At 38.9% G+C, this 20,195-nt stretch overlaps 1 pseudogene; it reads right to left on the bottom strand.

The window, feature by feature from the left end:
• Positions 1-549: 549 nt before the first annotated feature.
• Positions 550-1,158, bottom strand: LOC112912907 (transcription factor BTF3 pseudogene; annotated as a pseudogene).
• Positions 1,159-20,195: the final 19,037 nt, after the last annotated feature.

Raw genomic sequence — 20,195 nt, 5'->3', positions numbered from 1 at the left:
AATGTTTTTCCATCTCTTTGTGTCTTCCCCAATTTCTTTCATAAGTGTTCTGTAGTTTTTAAAGTACAGATCCTTTACCTCTGGTTAGGTTTATTCCTAGGCATCTTATGGTTTTTTGTGCAATTGTAAATGAGATCAATTCCTTTATTTCTCTTTCTTCAGTCTCATTGTTAGTGTAGAGAAATGCAACTGATTTCTGCCCACTGTTTTTGTATCATGACACATTGCTGAATTCCTGCATGTGTTCTAGCAATTTTGGGGTGGAGTCTTTTGGGTTTTCCACATAAAGTATCATGTCTTCTGCAAAGAGTGAGAGCTTGACTTCTTTGCTAATTTTAATGCCTTTTATTTATTTTTGTTGTCTGACTCTTGACGCTAGGATTTCAAGCAGTATGTTGAACAACAGTGGTGAGAGTGGACATTCTTTTTTTTTTTTTTACCTTGTTTCAAACTTTATTCCCAGGCTTCTTCAGCTTAATTAGCTGCAAAGAATGAATTTTGTATAATCCAAAACTGAAAAAAAGCTGCAACGTCCAAGGGGCTTGGGTTTAAAAATATTAGAGATCTAGATTTTATCAGATCCATGAGCAAAATTTTTAAAAGCAGTCATAATATAAAATAGCACCTCCTAGTAACTTCTTCAAGATCTATCTTCTTCAGAAGTTGACTCAATTCAGTTTGCTTCATTCTTGGCAGCTTCATCAAAATTTTCCACAAGATCTGGAACTTCATCATCATCATCTTCTCCAGTAGCAAGTGGTGCTTTTCCATCCACAGATTGTGTGGGCAGAGCTTCAGCAAGTCTTCTTAAACTAGTCAGACTGTCTGCCCAAGCTGGTTTAAGATACTGGGTAGCATTTCTGTCAGCTGCTTTGTCTCAGCATGGCCTTTAATGGTGAAAGTGTTAGCTGCCAGCGATGCCTGAACTTTAGGGTTGTTAAAGTGGATCACTGTTCCTTGGTTTGTGAACATATTCACTTCTTCAATACCAGAGATATTGTTTACCCTTAACTTCTTTAAGGAAAACTGAAGCTTTTTATCATCTGCTGTAGCTGTTTTATGAACCACCTTCTTTCGGTGAGCAGTTCCTTTCCCACCAATGAGCACTTGTGCTTGCAGTTTGGCGAGTTTCTCCTGGTTTGTGATAGTTTCTTTCATCTTGTTGGAGCAGAAATGGGACCGCACGGGGGAATAGGGTTAGCGCTCAGGGGGCCTTGGGCAGACCAGCTGAGATTAGTTGCACACATGCGGGGACGCAAGATCGAGAGTGGACATTCTTGTCATGTTCCTGACCTTAGAGGAAAAGCTCTCAGTTTTTTCCCATTGGGAATGATATTCTCTGTGCACTTTTCATAGATGGCTTTTAAGATATTGAGGTATGTTTCCTCTATACCTACACTGTGAAGAGTTTTAATCAAGAAAGGATACTGTATTTTGTCAAAGGCTTTTTCTGCACCTATTGAGAGGATCATATGGCTCTTGTCCTTTCTTTAATTAATGTGATGTATTACATTGATTGATTTGTGAATTTTGAACCACTCTTGCAGCCGAGGAATAAATTCCACTTGGTTGTGTTGAATAATTCTTTTAATGTACTGTTGTATCCTACTGGCTAGTATCTTGGTGAGAATTTTGGCATCCATATTCATCAGGGATATTGGTCTGTAATTCTCCTTTTTTTCTTAAAGATTCTATTCATTTATTCATGAAAGACACAGAGAGAGAGAGAGAGAGAGAGTCAGAGAGAGAGAGAGAGTCAAAGACACAGGCAGAAGGAGAAGAAGGCTCCATACAGGGAGCCTGACGTGGGACTCAATCCTGGGTCTCCAGGATCAGGCCCTGGGCTGAAGGCAGCACTAAACCACTGAGCCAGCCCGGCTGCCCTGTAATTCTCCTTTTTGATGGGGTCTTTGGTTTGGGGATCTCGGTAATGCTGGCTTCATAGAGTGAGTTTGGAAACTTTCCTTCCATGTCATATTTTTTGAAAGAGCTTCAGAAGAATAGGTATTAATTCTTCTTTAAATGTTTGGTAGAATTCCCCTGGGAAGCCACCTGGCCCTGGACTCTTATTTGTTGGGAGAGTTTTGATTACTGATTGTGAGTCTGATCAGGTTTTCCATTTCTTCCTGTTTCAGTTGTGGTAGTTATACATTTCCAGGAATGCATCCATTTCTTCCAGGCTGTGTAATTTGTTGGCATATAGTTGCTCATAATATGTTCTTAAAATTATTTGTATTTCCTTGGTGTTGGTCATGATCTCTCCTATTTCACTCATGATTTCATTAATTTTGGTCCTTTCTATTTCTTTTTGATAGATCTGGCTAGGGGTTTATCAATCTTATTAATTCTTTCAAAGAACCAACTTCTAATTTCATTGATCTGTCTTACTGTGTTTTTGGTTTCTCCTTCATTGAGTTCTGCTCTAATGTTTATTATTTCTCTTCTCCTGCTTAGTCTAGGCTTTATTTGCTGTTCTTTCTCTAGTTCTTTTAGGTATAAGTTTAGCTTGTGTATTTAAGACTTTTCTAATTTTTTGAGAGAGAGTATTTTGGAATGTACTTCCCTTTTAGGATTGCCTTTGCTGTATCCCAAAGGTTTTGAACAGTGTTTTTTCATTTTCATTTGTTTCCATGAATTTTTAAAAATTCTTCTTTAATTTCTGGTTGACTCATTCATCTCTTAGTAGGATGCTCTTTAACCTCCAAGTGTTTGAGTTCCTTCCAAATTTCCTCTCATGATTGAGTTCATGTTTCAAAGCATTGTGGTCCAAAAATATGTAGGGAATAATCCCAGTTTTTTGGTATCAGTTGAGATCTGATTTGTGACCCAGTATGTCATCTATTCTGGAGAATGTACCATGTGCACTCAAGAAGAATGTGTATTCTGTTGCTTTAAGATGGAATGCTCTGTATATCTATGAAGTCCATCTGGTCCATTGTGTCATTCAAAGCCCTTGTTTCCTTGTTGATTTTCTGCTTAACTGATCTTTCTTTTTTTTTTTTATTTATGATAGTCACAGAGAGAGAGAGAGAGAGAGAGAGAGAGAGGCAGAGACATAGGCAGAGGGAGAAGCAGGCTCCACGCACCGGGAGCCCGATGTGGGATTCGATCCCGGGTTTCCAGGATCCTGCCCTGGGCCAAAGGCAGGCGCCAAACCGCTGCGCCACCCAGGGATCCCCTTAACTGATCTTTCTATTGCTGTGAGTAGGGTGCTAAAGTTCCCTACTATTATTGTACTATTATCAATGTGTTTCTTTACTTTGATTATTAATTGGTTGACATAATTGGTTCCTCCCTAGTTAGGAGCACAAATTTTTATAATTGTTAGATCTTCTTGTTGGATAGACCCTTTATGTATGATATAGTGTCCCTCTTCATCTCTTACTAGTCTTTGGTTTAAAACCTTATTTGGGGCAGCCCTGGTGGCGCAGTGGTTTAGCACCACCTACAGCCCAGGGCATGATCCTGGAGACCCTGGATCGAGTCCCAAGTCAGGCTCTCTGCATGGAGCCTGCTTCTCCCTCTGCCTGTGTCTCTGCCTCTCATTCTCTCTGTGTGCCTCTATGAATAAATAAATTTTTAAAAAATCTTAAAAAAAAATAAAACCTTATTTGTCTGAGATGAGGATTGCTATCCCAACTCTCTTTTGAGGTCTATTAGCATGATAAATGGTTTGCCACCCACTTATATTCAGTCTGAAGGTATCTTTAGGTCTAATTTCATTCATTTCCTCTCTTAAAATGAGTGAAAATATCAGTGAGGGTGACAGAACATGAAAGACTCCTAACTCTGGGAAACGAACAAGGGGTAATGGAAAGGGAGGTGAGCAGGGTTTGGGTAACTGGGTGACGGGCACTGAGTGGGGCACTTGATGAGATGAGCACTGGATGATATGCTATATGTTGACAAATTGAACTCCAATAAAATAAATAAAATAAAATAAAATAAAATAAAATAAAATAAAATAGTCTTTTTTAGACAGCATCTGGATGGGTCTTGCTTTTTCTTTAAGTCCAATCTGATAACCCTGTGTCTTTTGATGGGAGCACTTAACCCATTTACATTCAGAGTAACTATTGAAATATATGAATTTAGTGTCACTGTATTACTTGTAAAGTCTCTGTCTCTACGAATTGTCTCTGTTCTTTCTGGTCTATGTTACTTTTGGACTCTCTCTTCACTTACAGATCTCCCTTAATATTCCTTGCAGGACTGTCTTAGTGGTCCCAAATTCTTTCTGTTACTGTCTGTCCTGAGAGCTCTTTATCTCACTTTCCATTCTGAATGAAGGCCTTGCTGGATAAAGTATTCTTGGCTGCATGTTTTTCTCAGTTAGTACCATGAATATATCATGTCAGTTCTTTCTGGCCTGCCGGATCTCTCTGGACAGGTCTGCTGATAACCTTATGTTTTTACCCTTGTACATTAAGAACCTCTTGTCCTGGGCTGCTTTTAGGACTTTTTTCTTTATCTCTGAAATTTGCAAGCTTCACTATTATATGTTGGAGTGTTAATTTTATTAACACTGTTTTTATTGATTAGGTAGGAGGGGTCCTCTCTACCGCTTGGACTTGAATGCCTGTTTCCTTCCCCATATTAGGGAAGTTCTCAGCTATAATTTGCTCAAATATTCCTGTTGTTCCTCTCTTTCTTCTCCCCCAGGGTCCCCAATAATTCTAATATTATTTCAATTTATGGCACCACTGATTTCTCAAAAGCCTCCCCTCATAGTTCATTAGTTTTTTTTCTCTCTTTCCTCAGCTCTCTTCCTTTCCATCAACTTGTCTTCTATGTCACTTACTCTTTCTTCTGTCTCATTTAGCCTAGCTGTTAGCGCATCCAATTTAGATTACTTCTCAGTTTAAGCATTTTAAATTTTGGCATGATTATATTTCATTTCTGCAGTAAGAGATTCTCTAGTGTCTTTTATGCCTTTTTAAGCCCAGCTAGTAAGTTTACAATTGTTATCCTGAATTCCAGCTCTGATATCTTACTTATATCCATATTGATTAGATGTGTGGCAGAGTATTACTTCTGGTTCTTTCTTTTGTTGTGAATTCCCCCTTCTAGTGATTTTGCCCAGAGAAGAATGGATGAACAAGCGAACAAAATAAAAAATATCAATCATGATCTGAGTGAAATACACTAACAAATCTGAAGAGGTCAGAAACCAAAACAAAAAAGAAAAATAAAGAAAAAAACGGGGGGAGTGGGGAGAGCATAATCTTCCAGGATGGACAAGACAGGATGCTGCACTTGGTCCTGAGTGTATTCTGGTCTCTGTGTTAGAAGACACTAAATCCCAAAATTGCAAAGAAAGCAAAACTTATATACATACAAAAATAAAATTGAATACAGTGAACGGAAGCCAAAAATGAAGAATATATCTAAAAAATGCAAATGTAAAAAAAATGAAAGTTAAAAAAGACTTAAAAACAAAGAGCTAAAAAAAAACAAAACAAAAAAAACAAAGAGCTGATAAAATAAACCAATTGAATAGAAAAAAAGAAATGGAAAATTTTATTTTATTTATTTTTTAAAAGATTTTATTTGTTTATTCATGAGAGACACACAGAGATAGGCAGAGACACAGGCAGAGGGAAAAGCAGGCTCCACGCAGGGAACCCGATGCAGAACTGGATCGGGGTCTCCAGGATCACGCCCTGGGCCAAAGGCAGGCGCTAAACTGCTGAGCCGCCCAGGGATCCCCAGAAATGGAAATTTTTTTTTCATGATAGTCACACGGGGGGAGAGAGAGAGAGAGAGAGGCAGAGACATAGGCAGAGGGAGAAGCAGGCTCCATGCACCGGGAGCCCGACGTGGGATTCGATCCCGGGTCTCCAGGATCGCGCCCTGGGCCAAAGGCAGGCGCTAAACCGCTGCGCCCCCCCAAGGATCCCGAGAAATGGAAATTTTTAAACATCTAAGTATAAATTTCATCTAAGCAAATCATGAAAAAAACCCCATCAAAATCTATATACTATTTTCCCTATACTATACTGGAGTTTTGCAGTTTTGTGTGGTCTGCAAATTTGGTGTTCCCTGTTCTTCCTACTGGACTCCTGTGGGAGGGGCCTGCTTTCCTGATTCTCTGGGGGCTCAGTGTAGGCTGCTTGCTGTGGGTGGCTTTTGTTCCATGAAGGCTTTCTGCACCTCTTTAGAGAGTGAACATAAAAATGGCCACACCCTGATCTCTAGCCTCTAAGCTGAAAGATCTGGTGTGTTCCAAACTCTGCTATCCTCCCTAGAGAAGTAAAGGGTTGTGGCATTTATCCATTTTGCAAGGCCTAACTCAGAGAGCATTGGCCAAATGGTGCCTACACTCACTCTGCCCCTCCTGGAGTAAGGTGGGGGAGTCACCCCATTTCTGTTCTTTACAGGGCCTGCCCTGTAAAGAGAGTTGTCATCCAGTGGGGCTGTAGTTCTCACTTTATAGCAAAAAGAGCTGAGAGCCCCATCCTGGGCTTACTGACCCGTAACCGGTTTCTCCAATCCAATGTATGGAAACTCCACAGCCTCAGCCGCCCTGTTCTATGACCCCAGGGATCCTGAGACCCCACTGTCTTACCCAGGATTCTACCCCATTCACCACGGAGCACCTTTCAGGCAGGGATGTCTCTCACTGGAGCAGATTTCTAAAGGTTCCAATTTTGCCCTTCAGGGCTTTATCACTTTCTGGTAACTGGCTTTTACAGGCTTCCCCCCACCACCCTGCCATTTATCTCTTCTATTTCTCTTCTCCACACTCCTTACCTTGCAAAAAGTGGTCACTTTTCTATTTGTAGAATTCCAGCAATTCTTTTCTTCCATCTCAGGTTGAATTCATAGGTGTTCAGAATTATTTGATAGTTATCTAGTTAAATTCAGGGAACCAGATGAAATGAGGTCTCCATCTTGCCTCATCTCCTCATCAAAACAACTTTTAAAGAGAAGAACATACTTGTAGGCTTTACATTACCTCATTTCAAGACTTAGTACAAAAGCAATAATCAAGACAGGTTTTATAGACAAAAGATGTACGTAAAGACATATAAATATAAAGACATAAAAAAACTTACAAAATAAAATCCCACAAAAATATCTTAAAATGTATATTTGAAAAAATAGCTGGAGGCATATACAATAAATTGTTAAGTAGTTATCCTGGGGGTAGAGATGGTCTACCCCTAGTGAGAGGTCTCACTTCATATGTGATACATTTTTATTATAATTGAATTTTTTCATTTTAAACAAGAAGTTTATTTAAACAAGACACTTGACTTGAAGAGAACACTGTCTAGTATTCATTTCTTTCAGGGTAATTTATCCCTACTTAAAGACAGATTGCCCTACATGTAACAGCTATGCACAAAAAAAGTTATGAAATTTTCCTTGGTTTTACAATGACAAATGAACAACATTAGAATTCTCTAATCGAACAACATATGCAAGGATTTTTATGTTGTTCTTTTATTTGTTAAGTGGCGAAAGCAAAATAGCTTACTGGAATGTAAAGATAAGAGCTGACTGAGCATGCCACCAATGGAGAGAAGGGGTATTTTCATAGAAGCAGTATTTTTCCCGATCCCATCTCCATTGGATGTCAGTCAAAACATACCATTGGCCATTTAGTTTTTTAAAAATGCAATATGCTTGTGCACATACACAGTTGCTTTATCTATAATAAAGAAAGGGGAAAACAAAAGAATAGAGAATACTATACTGTGGTGGTCAGGATATGGTGGGATCAAATTACAGTTTTATATTTGAGACTGTCTATTTTTAACTTTTTGAGGAACCTCCATTCTGTTTTCCAGAGTGGCTGTACCAGTTTGCATTCCTGCCAACAGTGTGAGAGGGTTCCCCTTTCTCCACAGCCTCACTAACTTTGTTTTGTGTGTTGTTAATCTTAGCTATTCTGACAGGCATGAGATGATATCTCATTGTACTTTTGATTTGTATTTCCCTGATGATGAGTGATAGGTGACCATTAGTTGACTGTAGACCATTTCTGGGTTTTCTATACTGTTCCATTGATCTATGTGTCTGTTTTTATGCCAGTACTGTACTGTCTTAATGACTACAGCTTTGTAATATAGCTTGGAGTCTGGAATCATGATGCCTCCAGCTTTGCTTTCATTTTTCAGGATTGCTTTAGCTATTTGGGATCTTTTGTGGTTCAATACAAATTTTAGGATTGTTTGTTCTAGATCTGTAAAAATGTTGACGGTATTTTGATAGAGATTGCATTAAATGTTCAGATTGCTTTGAGTACCGTGGACATTTTAACAATGTTTGTTCTTCCAATCCATGAGCATGGAATATTTTTCCATTTCTTTTTGTCCTCTACAATTTCTTTCATAAGTGGTCTATAGTCTTCAGAATATAGATCTCTTACCTCACTGGTTAGGTTTATTCCTAGGTATCTTATTGTTTTGGGTGCAGTTATAAATGGGATCAATTCTGGGATGCCTGGGTGGCTCTGCGGTTGAGTGTCTGTCTTTGGCTCAGGGCCTGATCCCGGGGTCCTGGGATCGAGTCCTGCATTGGGATCCCTGCAGGGGTCCTGCTTCTCCTTCCGCCTATGTCTCTGCCTCTCTTTGTGTCCCTCATGAGTGAATAAAATAGAATCTTTAAAAAATATATAAACAAGTAGGATCAATTCCTTGATCTCCTTTTCTACTGCTTCATTATTGGTGTATAGAAATGCAACAGATTTCTGTACATTGATTTTATATCCTGAAACTTTGCTGAATTCATATATTAATTCTAGCAATTTTGGGTGGAGTCTTCTGAGTTTTCTACCTAGAAATGTCATCTGCAAATAGTGGAAGTTTGATTTCTTCCTTAATGATTTGGATGCCTTTTCTTTTGTTGTCTAATTGCTGAGGCAAAGACTTCCAATACTATACTAAATAACAATGGTGAGAGTGGACATCTTTGTCTTATTCCTGACCATAGAGGAAAAGCTCCAGCTTTTCCCCATTGAAGAATATATTGGCTGTGTGTCTTTCTTATATGGCCTTTATGATGTTGATGTATGTTCCATATATATCTACTTTATTGATGGTTTTTATCAAGAATGGATGCTGTATTTTGTCAAATGCTTTTTCTGTATCTATCAAGAGGATCACATAGTTCTAATTCTTTCTTTTATTAATGTGGTATATCACATTGATTGATTTGCAAATATTGAACCACCCTTGCAGCCCAGGAATAAATCCCACTTGGTTGTGGTGAATAATTCTTTTAATGTCCTGTTGGAATCGATTTGCTAGTATCTTGGTGAGAACTTTTGCTTCCATTTTCATCAGGGATATTGGCCTGTCGTTCTCCTTTTTAGTGGGGTCTTTGGTTTGGGGATCAAGGTGATGCTGGCCTCATAGAATGAGTTTAGAAGTTTTCCTTTCTTTCTTTTTATTTATTTATTTTTTCTTTCTTTCCTTCTTTCTTTCTTTTCTTTCTTTCTTTCTTTCTTTCTTTCTTTCTTTCTTTCTTTCTTTCTTTGTTTCTTTCTTTCTTAACAGTTTGAGAAGAATAAGTACTGATTCTCCTTTAAATGTCTTGCAGAATTCCCCTGGGAAGCCATTTGGTCCAGGACTGTTGTTTGTTGTGAGATTTTTTTATTACTTATTCAATTTATTTGTTGGTTATGAGTCTGTTCAAATTTTCTACTTTTTCCTCTTTCAGGTTTGGTAGTTTTTAGGTTTCTAGGAATTTATCCATTTCTTCTGGATTGCCCATTTCGTTGGCATATAATTGCTCATGATATTCTCTTAATAATTGTATTTCTTGGGATCCCTGGGTGGCGCAGCAGTTTAGCGCCTGCCTTTGGCCCAGGGCGCGGTCCTGGAGACCCGGGATCAAATCCCACGTCGGGCTCCCGGTGCATGGAGCCTGCTTCTCCCTCTGCCTGTGTCTCTGCCTCTCTCTCTCTCTCTCTCTCTGTGCGACTATCATAAAAAAAAATGTATTTCTTCAGTGTTGGTTGTTATCTCTCCTCTTTCAGTCATGATTTTATTTGGGTCCTTTCTCTTTTCTTTTGGATTAGTCTGTCTAAGGGTTTATCAATTTTTTAAATTTTTTCAAAGGACAAGCTCTTAGTTTTGTTGATCTGTTCTACTATTTTTTTGTTTATACATCATTTATTTCTTCTCTAATATTTATTATTTCCCTCCTTTTGCTGGCTTTAGGTTTTATTTGCTGTTCCTTTTCTAGCTCCTTTAGATATAAATTTAGGTTGTATATTTGAAACATTTCTTGCTTCTTGATGTAGGCCTGTATTGCTATGTACTTCCCTCATAGGACCACCTTTGCTGCATCTCAAATGTGCACTGTCATGTTTTCATTTTCATTTGCTTCCATGTATTTTTAGTTCTTCTCTAATTTCCTGGTTAGCCATTCATTTTTTAGTAGGATATTCTTTAACTTCCATGTATCTGTAGTCTTTCCAATCTTTTTCTTGTGGTTGACTTCAAATTTTATAGGATTGTGGTCTGAAAATGTGCATGGTATGATCTCAATCTTTTTGTACTTGCTGACAGCTGAATTGTGACCCAGGATGCGATCTATTCTAGAGAATGTTCCATGTTCACCTGTAAAGTATGTGTATTTTGCTGCTTTAGGATGAAATGTTCTTAATACATCTGCTAAGTCCATCTGGTCCCAGTGTTCCTTATTGGTTTTCTGCTTAGATGATCTGTCCATTTTTATGAGTGGGGTATTAAAATCCCCTACTATTATTGTACTATTATCAATGAGTTTCTTTATGTTTGCTATTAATTGATTTATATATTTAAGTGCTCCCATATTGGGGGTATAAATATTTACAATTGTTAGATCTTCCTGAGGATAGACCCCTTAATTATGAGATAGTGCCTTTTTCATGTCTTCTCATAGTTTTTTATTTAAAATCTAGTTTGTCTGATAAGAGAGCATGGCTACTCTGGCTTTCTTTTGATGTCCATTAGCATGATAGATTGTTCTCTATCCCTCACTTTCAGTCTGCAGGTGCCTATAGGTAAAAAATGAGTCTCCTGTAAGAAGCATATCAATGAGTCTTATTTTTTTTTTTGAGTCTTATTTTTTTAATCCATTCTGAGACCTGTGTCTTTTGACTTGAGCACTTAGTCCATTCACATTCAGAGTGATTAGTGATTGATATGAATTTAGTACTAGCAAATTTGGTGTTTCTGGTGCTGTTCTCTGTTCCTTTCTAGTCTTTGTTGGTTTTGGTCTTTCTTTCTCACTCAAAGAGTCCCCTTTAATATTTCTTGAATGGCTGGTTTAGTGGTCAGGAACTCATTTAGTTTTTATTTGGGAAACTCTATCTCTCCTTCTATTCTGAATGACAGACAGCCTTGCTAGATAAAACATTCTTGGCCACATATTTTTCTCATTCAGCATGTTGAATATATTCTGACTTGCCGAGTTCCTGTGGACAGATCTGCTGCAAACCTGATTGGTCTTTTCCCTTGTAGGTTAAGGACTTTTTTCCCTTGCTGCTTTCAGGATTCTTGTCTGTGTATTTTGTGAATTTGACTATGGTATGTCTTGGTGTTCGCCAGCTTTTGTTGATTTTGATGGAGTTCTCTGTGCTTTCTGGATTTTGATGTCTGTTTTCTTCCCCAGATTATGAAGTTTTCAGCTATAATTTGCTCAAAGAAATCTTCTGCCCTTTTTTTCCTATCTTCTTCTTCTGGGACTCCTATGATATGAATATTACTACACTTTAAGGAGTAAAGTGTACTCACTGAGTTCTCTAAGTTTACATCTGTGATCCAATACTTTTACTTTTCTTTTCAGCCTCATTATAATTATTCAGAATTTTATCTTTTATATCACTGATTTGTTCTTCTTTTTCATTCATCCTAGTTGTCATTGCATCCAGTCAGCTTTGCATTTCAGTTATAGTATTTTTTACTTTGGCCTGACTAGTTTTTAGTTCTTTTATCTTTGCAATAAGGGATTCTCTAGTATCTTCTAAGTTTTTCTCAAGCCCAGCTACTATCCTTATGATTATTATTTTAAATTCCGTCCAGGCATCTTATTTATATCTCTGTTGATTAAATCTTTAGTTGAGACTTCTTCCTATTCTTTCTTTTGAGGTGAATTCCTTGTCTTGTCATTTTGTCTAGGTCGCGGTATGTGTGTGTGTGTTAGGAAATCCTGTTATATTCCTGCTCCTGAGAGTAATGGCTATATTAAGAAGAGGTCTTATACTGTTTTGGGGCTGATGCTTCAGGAAGTGTTTCAGAGTGTGCAATATGCTATTGTGTTTTGGCCAGTTTTCCCCTTGGAGGTCAGTGCTCTGCAGAGTTTCTTCTTGCCTGCAGTGGGGAGTATTTGGACTTTGTCCAGTGTGTAACAAGTTTTAACTAGTTGTGTTTTGGTCTGCTTGCTCAAAGAAGCTAGATCCTATTTCCCCTAGAGCTGAAGCTTTACAGCACTATATGATCAGTAGCCTTGGCGTGTGGCAGAGGTTTGTGTTAGTCTTCTGGGGGAGGGGCCTGCTACATTGATTCTCAGGTGGACTTGCCCTAGTGGAGATGCACCTGCAGGGTGCAGGGTGTTGTGGCTTGGTGTTAGGGGTTCCAACTTCTATGTTGCTCACTGAAGTTGGTCAGTACTGATGGCAGGGAGTAAGGTGGGGGAGTTGAGTCACCCCACTCTCTCCACCCAAAGTTTGAGCCTCCCACTCTCCAGGAAGCCCTCAGAGGTGAATGAACATTCTCCCCTCTTGTGTCCCTGACTTCCATCAGATCCCTATCTACACCTTATCTATGTCCAAGCTGTCTGCATGTCAGGCAGCACAGTTCTCCTGTGTTTTATCTCAGGTATATGGCTGGGTTTCAAAATTCCAAAGTTTAGGGACCCGGTGCAGTATGGACCCACACTGATTCTCTGGGGGAAGTCTCACCAAGCTGTAGCCAGTGTTTATTTGTCTCAGAAAAACTGGTACAATTACACAGTGGTTTAGAGTTTATGGTAAAGTGCACCTAAAACCCAGCACGGTTTACTGCCCTCAGCAGGTGTCTCTGTTCCTATGCTAATGACTGGGGCAGCATGTTGGTGTTTGCCAGATCTTTTGTACCGAAAGGCAGTGCCATCTCCCCCAAATGCACTCCACAAAACGGGACCATCTCTCTCCATGCAATCCAGGGGGGTCCTTAGATCATGCTGTCTGCTCCCTGGCCTCCACACTCCTTCCTCACAAGAGCACCATTAAGCCCACCTGCCATGGTGCTGGTGATGGTGAGAATTCTAAAGCTTCAGATTGTGCTCCAGTCAGCCTCTTTCATTTTCCTAGTCAGTGGTTTATAGGAAGAGTTTTTCTTGTGCAATCCCCTTCATGATGCTTTCTCTCTCTCTCTCTCTCTCTCTCTCTCTCTCTCTCTCTCTCTCTCGATCCTCTCTGCATGATCAGAGCTCCCTCCCCTCTGCAGCTTTCCAATTTTTTCCTCCCTCAAGTAACTCTACAGCTCCTACCTTCCATGATGTGACTATTTTTCTTCCTCTAGATGTGTAGTTTGTTCTCTCAGTCCTCAGATCAATTTCTTAGGTGTTCAGAAGGATTATCTGTTTATGATTTATCATTTATTTGTCTGTTTGAGGGATGAAGCAAGCATAGGGTCCTCCTACCCCTCTGCCACCTTAACTCCTCCCAAAATTGTAAAAATTTTTTCCTTGACTTTTTGTTTTTTGAGATGTAATTGTGTAAATTTAAGACGTACCATGTGTTGATGTGATACACTTGTATTTGCAATATGTTTACTGCCATAGCATTAGTTAATATCTCTATCACATCACATAATTATCATTTGTTTTCTGTTGTGAGAACATTTAAGATCTAGTCTCTTAGCAACTTTGAAGTATGCAATAGAGTATTGTTCACCATAATCACTGTGCTGTGCACTAGATCTCCAGAACCTATTCATCTTCTAGTTGCAAGTTTGTCCTTTGACCAACATTTCCTTGGTTCCTCCATAACCTCCCCCCTCCCCTAGTCTCTGGTTTCCACCATTCTCCTATTTCTGGGTTTAGTTTTTTAATATTCTACATATAAGAGATTAACACAGTCACAGTATTTGAATTTCTCTGATTTATTTCACTTAGCATAATGTCCTCAGGGTCCATGCATGTTGTCACAAGTGGCAGGAGTTCCTCTTTTCTCATGGCTGAATAATATTTCATTGTGAAGATATATGGATATAATCCTCTTTATCCCTTCATCCACTGATGGGTACTTGCATTGTTTCCATCTCTTGGCTATTGTGAGTAATGCTGTAGTGACATGAGTGTACAGATATTTTTTGATTTATAAGCAACAAGATTGAAGGCCTCAGTTCATTTTATTTAATGTGGATTAAGGAGTCTTAGTGCCTCATCTAATTGCTTTCTATTGGGCTGTCTTCTGGCATTATTCCATTAGTCTGCATACAGAGATATTATGGGAAATCGCTTTTGAAATTTTCTCCTTATTTATCATAGGGATACTGTTGAGAACATTTTCCATAAGCCCAAAGTGTCTTCTTTATGAGAACCTAAGGAAAAATTTCTCTCAGGTATCATTACTAGTAGAAAATCTGATTGTCTTAGATTATGGGTGAGGTTTTATCTTCTGGAACTCATGCAATTTGCAGCTGGTTGTTTTCTTGTGTTGTTTGGCTACTAAGAAGATCAGAAACAAATGTGTGGCTGACATCTGGAAATTGAACAGAGACTCATGATGGGCATGACTTCACAATTTTACTATTATACTCTAAATTCCCATTTACTGTGACTTTTATTTTCTTAAGATTTTACTTATTTATTTGAGAGAGAGAAAGATTGCACAAGTGGAGGGAAGGGCAAAGGGAGAGGGATAAGAAGACTCTCCTAAGTCTGGAGCCCAATATGGGGCTCAGTCTCAGGACCCCAAGATCACAACCCAAGACAAAGGCAGACACTCAGCTGACTGCCACCCAGGCATCCCTCATTTATTGTGAATTTTAAAATCTATTCAATTCTGTTGTATTATATGTTTCTTTGTAACACACACATACACACACACACATATGTACAGTGTTGTCCTCAAATGAGGCAATGTTACATAAAATGAATTTAAAGTCAAAAACAGGGCAGCCCAGATGGCTCAGCGGTTTGGTGCTGCCTTCAGCCCGGGGTCTAATCCTGGAGACCCGGGGTTGAGTCCCACATAGGGCTCCCCCATGGAACCTGCTTCTCCCTCTGCCTATGTCTCTGCCTCTCTCTCTCTCTCTCTCTCTCTCTCATGAATAAATAAATAAAATCTTTTAAAAAAAGTAAAAAACAAGTTAAATGTTGAAATTCATTTTCCATTGTCTTTTTCTGCAGCTTATGTCAGGATATCTTGCAACAATGGATACTGATTTTGAAAAGACCAGCTCTCTGCCAAGAGGCTTAGAAGTGAGGTTTACTTTGGTCTGTCTCCCAGCCTGCCCAGATCAGAAGATTGATTTGAGCATAACCCAAATGAACCTGTCTTATATGGGTAAACTTACATTAACCAAACCAATAGAAATGATATGAGTCAGAATTTTGTATTATTAACTTAGGATGAAAAGTATATTCATCATGTAGACCTTGGATGCTGGCCTTGACTTATAAACATGGAATGACACCTGAAAGAATTAATCTTTTTTATCTGAAAGAATTAATCTTATGCCCCAAAATAACAATAAACAAAACACAAGGCCCAGCAAACAGCTGGGAAGGTATGCTCTGGGATAGTGATTAGAAAAGCTCTGCTAAGTTCCAGCTCATTGATTATCCCTTTTTCCTGTTCTCATTCTTCCTTGTTATGTCCATAGCTTTGCTGCAAACAATTAAAAGTTTAGTTAGTAAATTATGTTTGCATTCCTGTTTTCCATTCTGAGCTTATGTCTTTATTCTGATCACCTTTACAGGAATTTTGGGGATAACTGTTTAGTTATACATTTGAAAACAATATCTTAGTTTTCTAAAAAAAGATTCCCAATCACATCCACTATTTGTGAATTATAGTTGTGTACCTGGCAAAGGGCAACCCTATTTTCCTTAACTCTGCATTCTCGAAAGGAGCTTCTTGGAACTTCTCTTATTAAAACATGGCAACCTATCTCACTTACAAAAGCCAATTCTTTTGATTGATAAAAATGAAGACACATTTTGGCTTTTAAACAACAAAGATTGAATTAAAACTGTGGTAGCTTTCTATATCCAATAAGCATTTCAAAATGAAATACTTGTTCAATTGGTGAAAAGCTCAGAACTAACACCTATTATTATTTTAAACTTAGCAGGGTGGCAGCATCCACACTCACACCCTGTGGATATTGGGAACCTGTGTCACATTTGTAAGTTTCCCTGAGACACAGAAGCCTGTTGTTTCTGTAGCTGCAAGCTGAACGTGGTTTCTTGACCAAAAGGTACATACAAGCCCATAAAACTCTATTCATTCAGCAGCTCTGAGAAAAGGAAATCAGAAAACACCTTGGTAGAGATACAGAAAAAAAAGTTTATTCTCCTACCCTGGACTCCAGGAATAATTTTCAAGACTAGATAGTCTCTTTCACTAGGACATCACTCTGGTCCTGTTCTTTTCTAGGAATGTACTTGTTGCTTGAGTGCCCACATACACTATATGCCACTGTCATGTAAACGGAGCAAGGAACCACACATTTAGATGAAATATCTAGACATATTCAAGTCCAGATTCTGGCCTCTCAACAGATACAGATTCCCCTAAGACATTTGGCTGTTTATTCCCTGGAGGCAGAAATAGTGGAGGGAGCCTGGTTTCAGATTAGGCAGAAGCGTGTTTTTACCCTCAGCTATTTCTGCATTTCTAAAAGGCGGTTAATGTTAGAACCCAATCTGATAGAGATGCTGTGAGTTAAAAACATTCAGTGTAAGTTGAGCGATGGAGAACGAACCCACAAAAATTATCTTTAGGATGAAGTGGGTATCATCCACCCAGGGAGAAGGCTCAGAGAGAAGGTAGGTGAAACAAACCCTTGGGACAGAGGAGGGAAAAGCTATCCCTGTCCCCAGACTGAAGGCTCTGACAGCTGGAACTGATAGTTAAGCATTCACCTACCATAACGCCTATACTAAGTAGAGTGGAGAACACTTGGCAAGCCACTGCAAGATGAAACAGATTCCAGGACAGTGTTCTTGCCTGAGTTCAGTGAGAAAGACTTCCATTTGTTGGTTCATCTGCCCAGTGGCATGTAGTTGCCTGGATCTCCACACTTCTAATAGTCTCCTTCCTTTGCCAACACTAAGGGGGCCAATGGTAAGAGAGCCAACTCCAGGCAACACCCCCCTCCCTGCCCCATTCCTTCATCTTTCCCTTTTGTCCTCAACAGACAAAGGGAGGTGCAAGTGTGATGGTTTTTAGACTTTCTTAGTTACATTTTCAGTAAAAACATCTTGAGTGTACCTCTCTATATAGGTATAATTATTATATCTGTATGTAAACATTATTATGGTATTATGGAACATAAAAGAAGAAAATTTCCAATGACATAAGAGAAAAATGGAAATGGAAAAAAACCTCTGCATTCCGATGGATTGTCTTTTTTTTTTATAAATTTATTTTTTATTGGTGTTCAATTTGCCAACATATAGAATAACACCCAGTGCTCATCCCGTCAAGTGCCCCCCTCAGTGCCTGTCACCCAGTCACCCACACCCCCCCGCCCACCTCCCCTTCCACCACCCCTAGTGAGGAGTCTCTCATGTTCTGTCTCCCTTTCTGATATTTCCCACTCATTTTTTTCTCCTTTCCCCTTTATTCCTTGTCACTATTTTTTATATTCCCCAAATGAATGAGACCATATAATGTTTGTCCTTCTCTGATTGACTTATTTCACTCATAATACCCTCCAGTTCCATCCACATCGAAGCAAATGGTGAGTATTTGTCGTTTCTAATGGCTGAGTAATATTCCATTGTATACATAGACCACATCGTCTTTATCCATTCATCTTTCTATGGACACCGAGGCTCCTTCCACAGTTTGGCTATTGTGGACATTGCTGCTAGAAACATTGGGGTGAAGGTGTCCTGGCATTTCATTGCATCTGTATCTTTGAGGTAAATCCCCAGCAGTGCAATTGCTGGTTCGTATGGATTGTCTTACGCACAATCTAAAACCCTGCGGATTCCACCTCCTCCCCTCCTCCATCCCCACCTCCGACACTAACTTCAGATTAAGAAAATATTACAGTAATGGGAACTTTAAGGAAACCTGAACTGGGCTTTGAAATTCAAGTCTAGTCTTTTCACCAAAGAGCCATTTGGCCATGTCCTTTAAATGCTTCTCCAGCCTGGCTGACTCAGTCAGTGAACCAAGCAACTCTTCAGTTTAGGGTTGTAGGTTTGAGCCTCACACTGGGTGCAGAGATTACTTTTTAAAATAAAGCGTTTTTTAAAAATTCCTCTCCAGCTCCACCAAAGCTTCTTTAGATTTTGGTGATAAAATTTTTGCAAAATTTGAAGACTCAAATATATGAGTATCTAAATTTGGTAAAACCGGTAGGTCTTATCTTATATCCATTGTGAAAACAACATGAAGGCAGTCACCACTTTGTACTTCTTCACAGACCACTGTTCCTGAGCCATTAGTTAACTAATTTGTCTCTTAATTTCTGTTATTGTGAATCTTTAATCCAGCTGGCTTTCTCTTAAGTTTCAACATGGAAGAGCAAGAAATATATGGTAATTGTTTTAGTACTTCTGGAACAAGGCATCTTGAAATGCCTTTGAAAAAACAATACAAAAACTTGATGCCTTTATGTATTCCCTAGAGAGTGAGGTGTCTGATAGCCATCAAGCAAGTGTCAAGTGGAATGGGTTATAAGTATTTGTCTTTTTTAGTGGCCTTATTTGATCTGAATTCAGCAACCCTAACACTCTGAGATTAGTGTCATCACCCTCATTTACAGCAATAAGGTGTGCACCTGCAACACTAATTTGAAGCTCAAGTAGGTCAAAGACATGATTCAGTTGCCCCTACCTGCTATAAGGAAACTTATCAAGATTAAGAAGGCACAATTTTATATTTTATTAAACTGCTTTCTAAAGAGGTTAAGCCAACAAAAGTAATTTGTTCAACAATCTGTTGAGCACCAACTAAATGCAAAGTGTTGTATGAGGCACTGAAATAGAATAGTGAACAAAACAGCTTATGACCTAAACCAATATCTCACAATATCATACAACCGCTACTAACTTGTTAAAATAGTTAAACAAGATAAAATATAGTATTTTAAAATTTATCTGAAAAAGCTACAAGTGACCGTTAGCTTTTTTCCCCAATAACATACTTTGGGTTATTCTTGACATGAATTATGAACACTTACTCTTTTTTTTTTTCTGTACTTGAAACGAATTAGAACTTCTTCATGTAATTCTGAGAGTTTTTGTTTGTTTCATTTTTATGGTCAATTGTACTTTAGTAGGATGCTTTCAGCTACAAATAGCTAAAAGCTCAAATCAAACTGGCTTAAAAATTAAGGATATTAATTAGCTCATATAAAAGCAGTTCAGAGGGAGACTGATTTCAGAACTGAATAATCCAGCAATTAAAAATGTCATTGAAAACCATAGACTTCCAGTTTCTGGTCTGGCACATAAGGAGCCTGTAATTCTTTTTTTTTTTTTAAGATTATTTACTCATGAGAGACAGAAAGAGAAGAGGCAGAGACATAGGCAGAGGGAGAAGCAGGCTCCTCGCAGGAAGACTGATGTGGGACTTGATCCTGGATTCCAGGATCACACCCTGAGCTGAAGGCAGACACTCAACTATTGAGCCACCCAGGCATCCCAAGAGCTTATAATTTACCACTCCATCCTCGCAACAAGTGAAAAGCTAAAGAAACTAAAAAGTTAATAACTCTTTTTATAGACATCAGAAAAGTGAGATAAAAAGTGAGCCCGGGTCGCTCAGCGGTTTAGCACCGCCTTCAGCCCAGGGTATGATGCTGGAGACCCGGAATTGAGTCCCACGTTGGGCTCCCTGCATGGAGCCTGCTTCTCCCTCTGCCAGTGTCTCTGCCTGTGTGTGTGTGTGTATGTGTGTGTGTGTATGTGTGTGTCTTTCATGAATAAATAAATAAAATCTTAAAAAAAAACCTCCACTGGGGACCCCACACTTTTGTGACTCTTACCTCCAGAAGTTCTACCATGTTCTCTTAGTGAATATAAGGAAA

Source organism: Vulpes vulpes, chromosome 14 (assembly GCF_048418805.1).
Source record: "Vulpes vulpes isolate BD-2025 chromosome 14, VulVul3, whole genome shotgun sequence".
In the NCBI taxonomy this organism is placed as follows: Eukaryota; Metazoa; Chordata; class Mammalia; order Carnivora; family Canidae; genus Vulpes; species Vulpes vulpes.
This window is presented reverse-complemented; position numbering and strand designations above follow the sequence as displayed.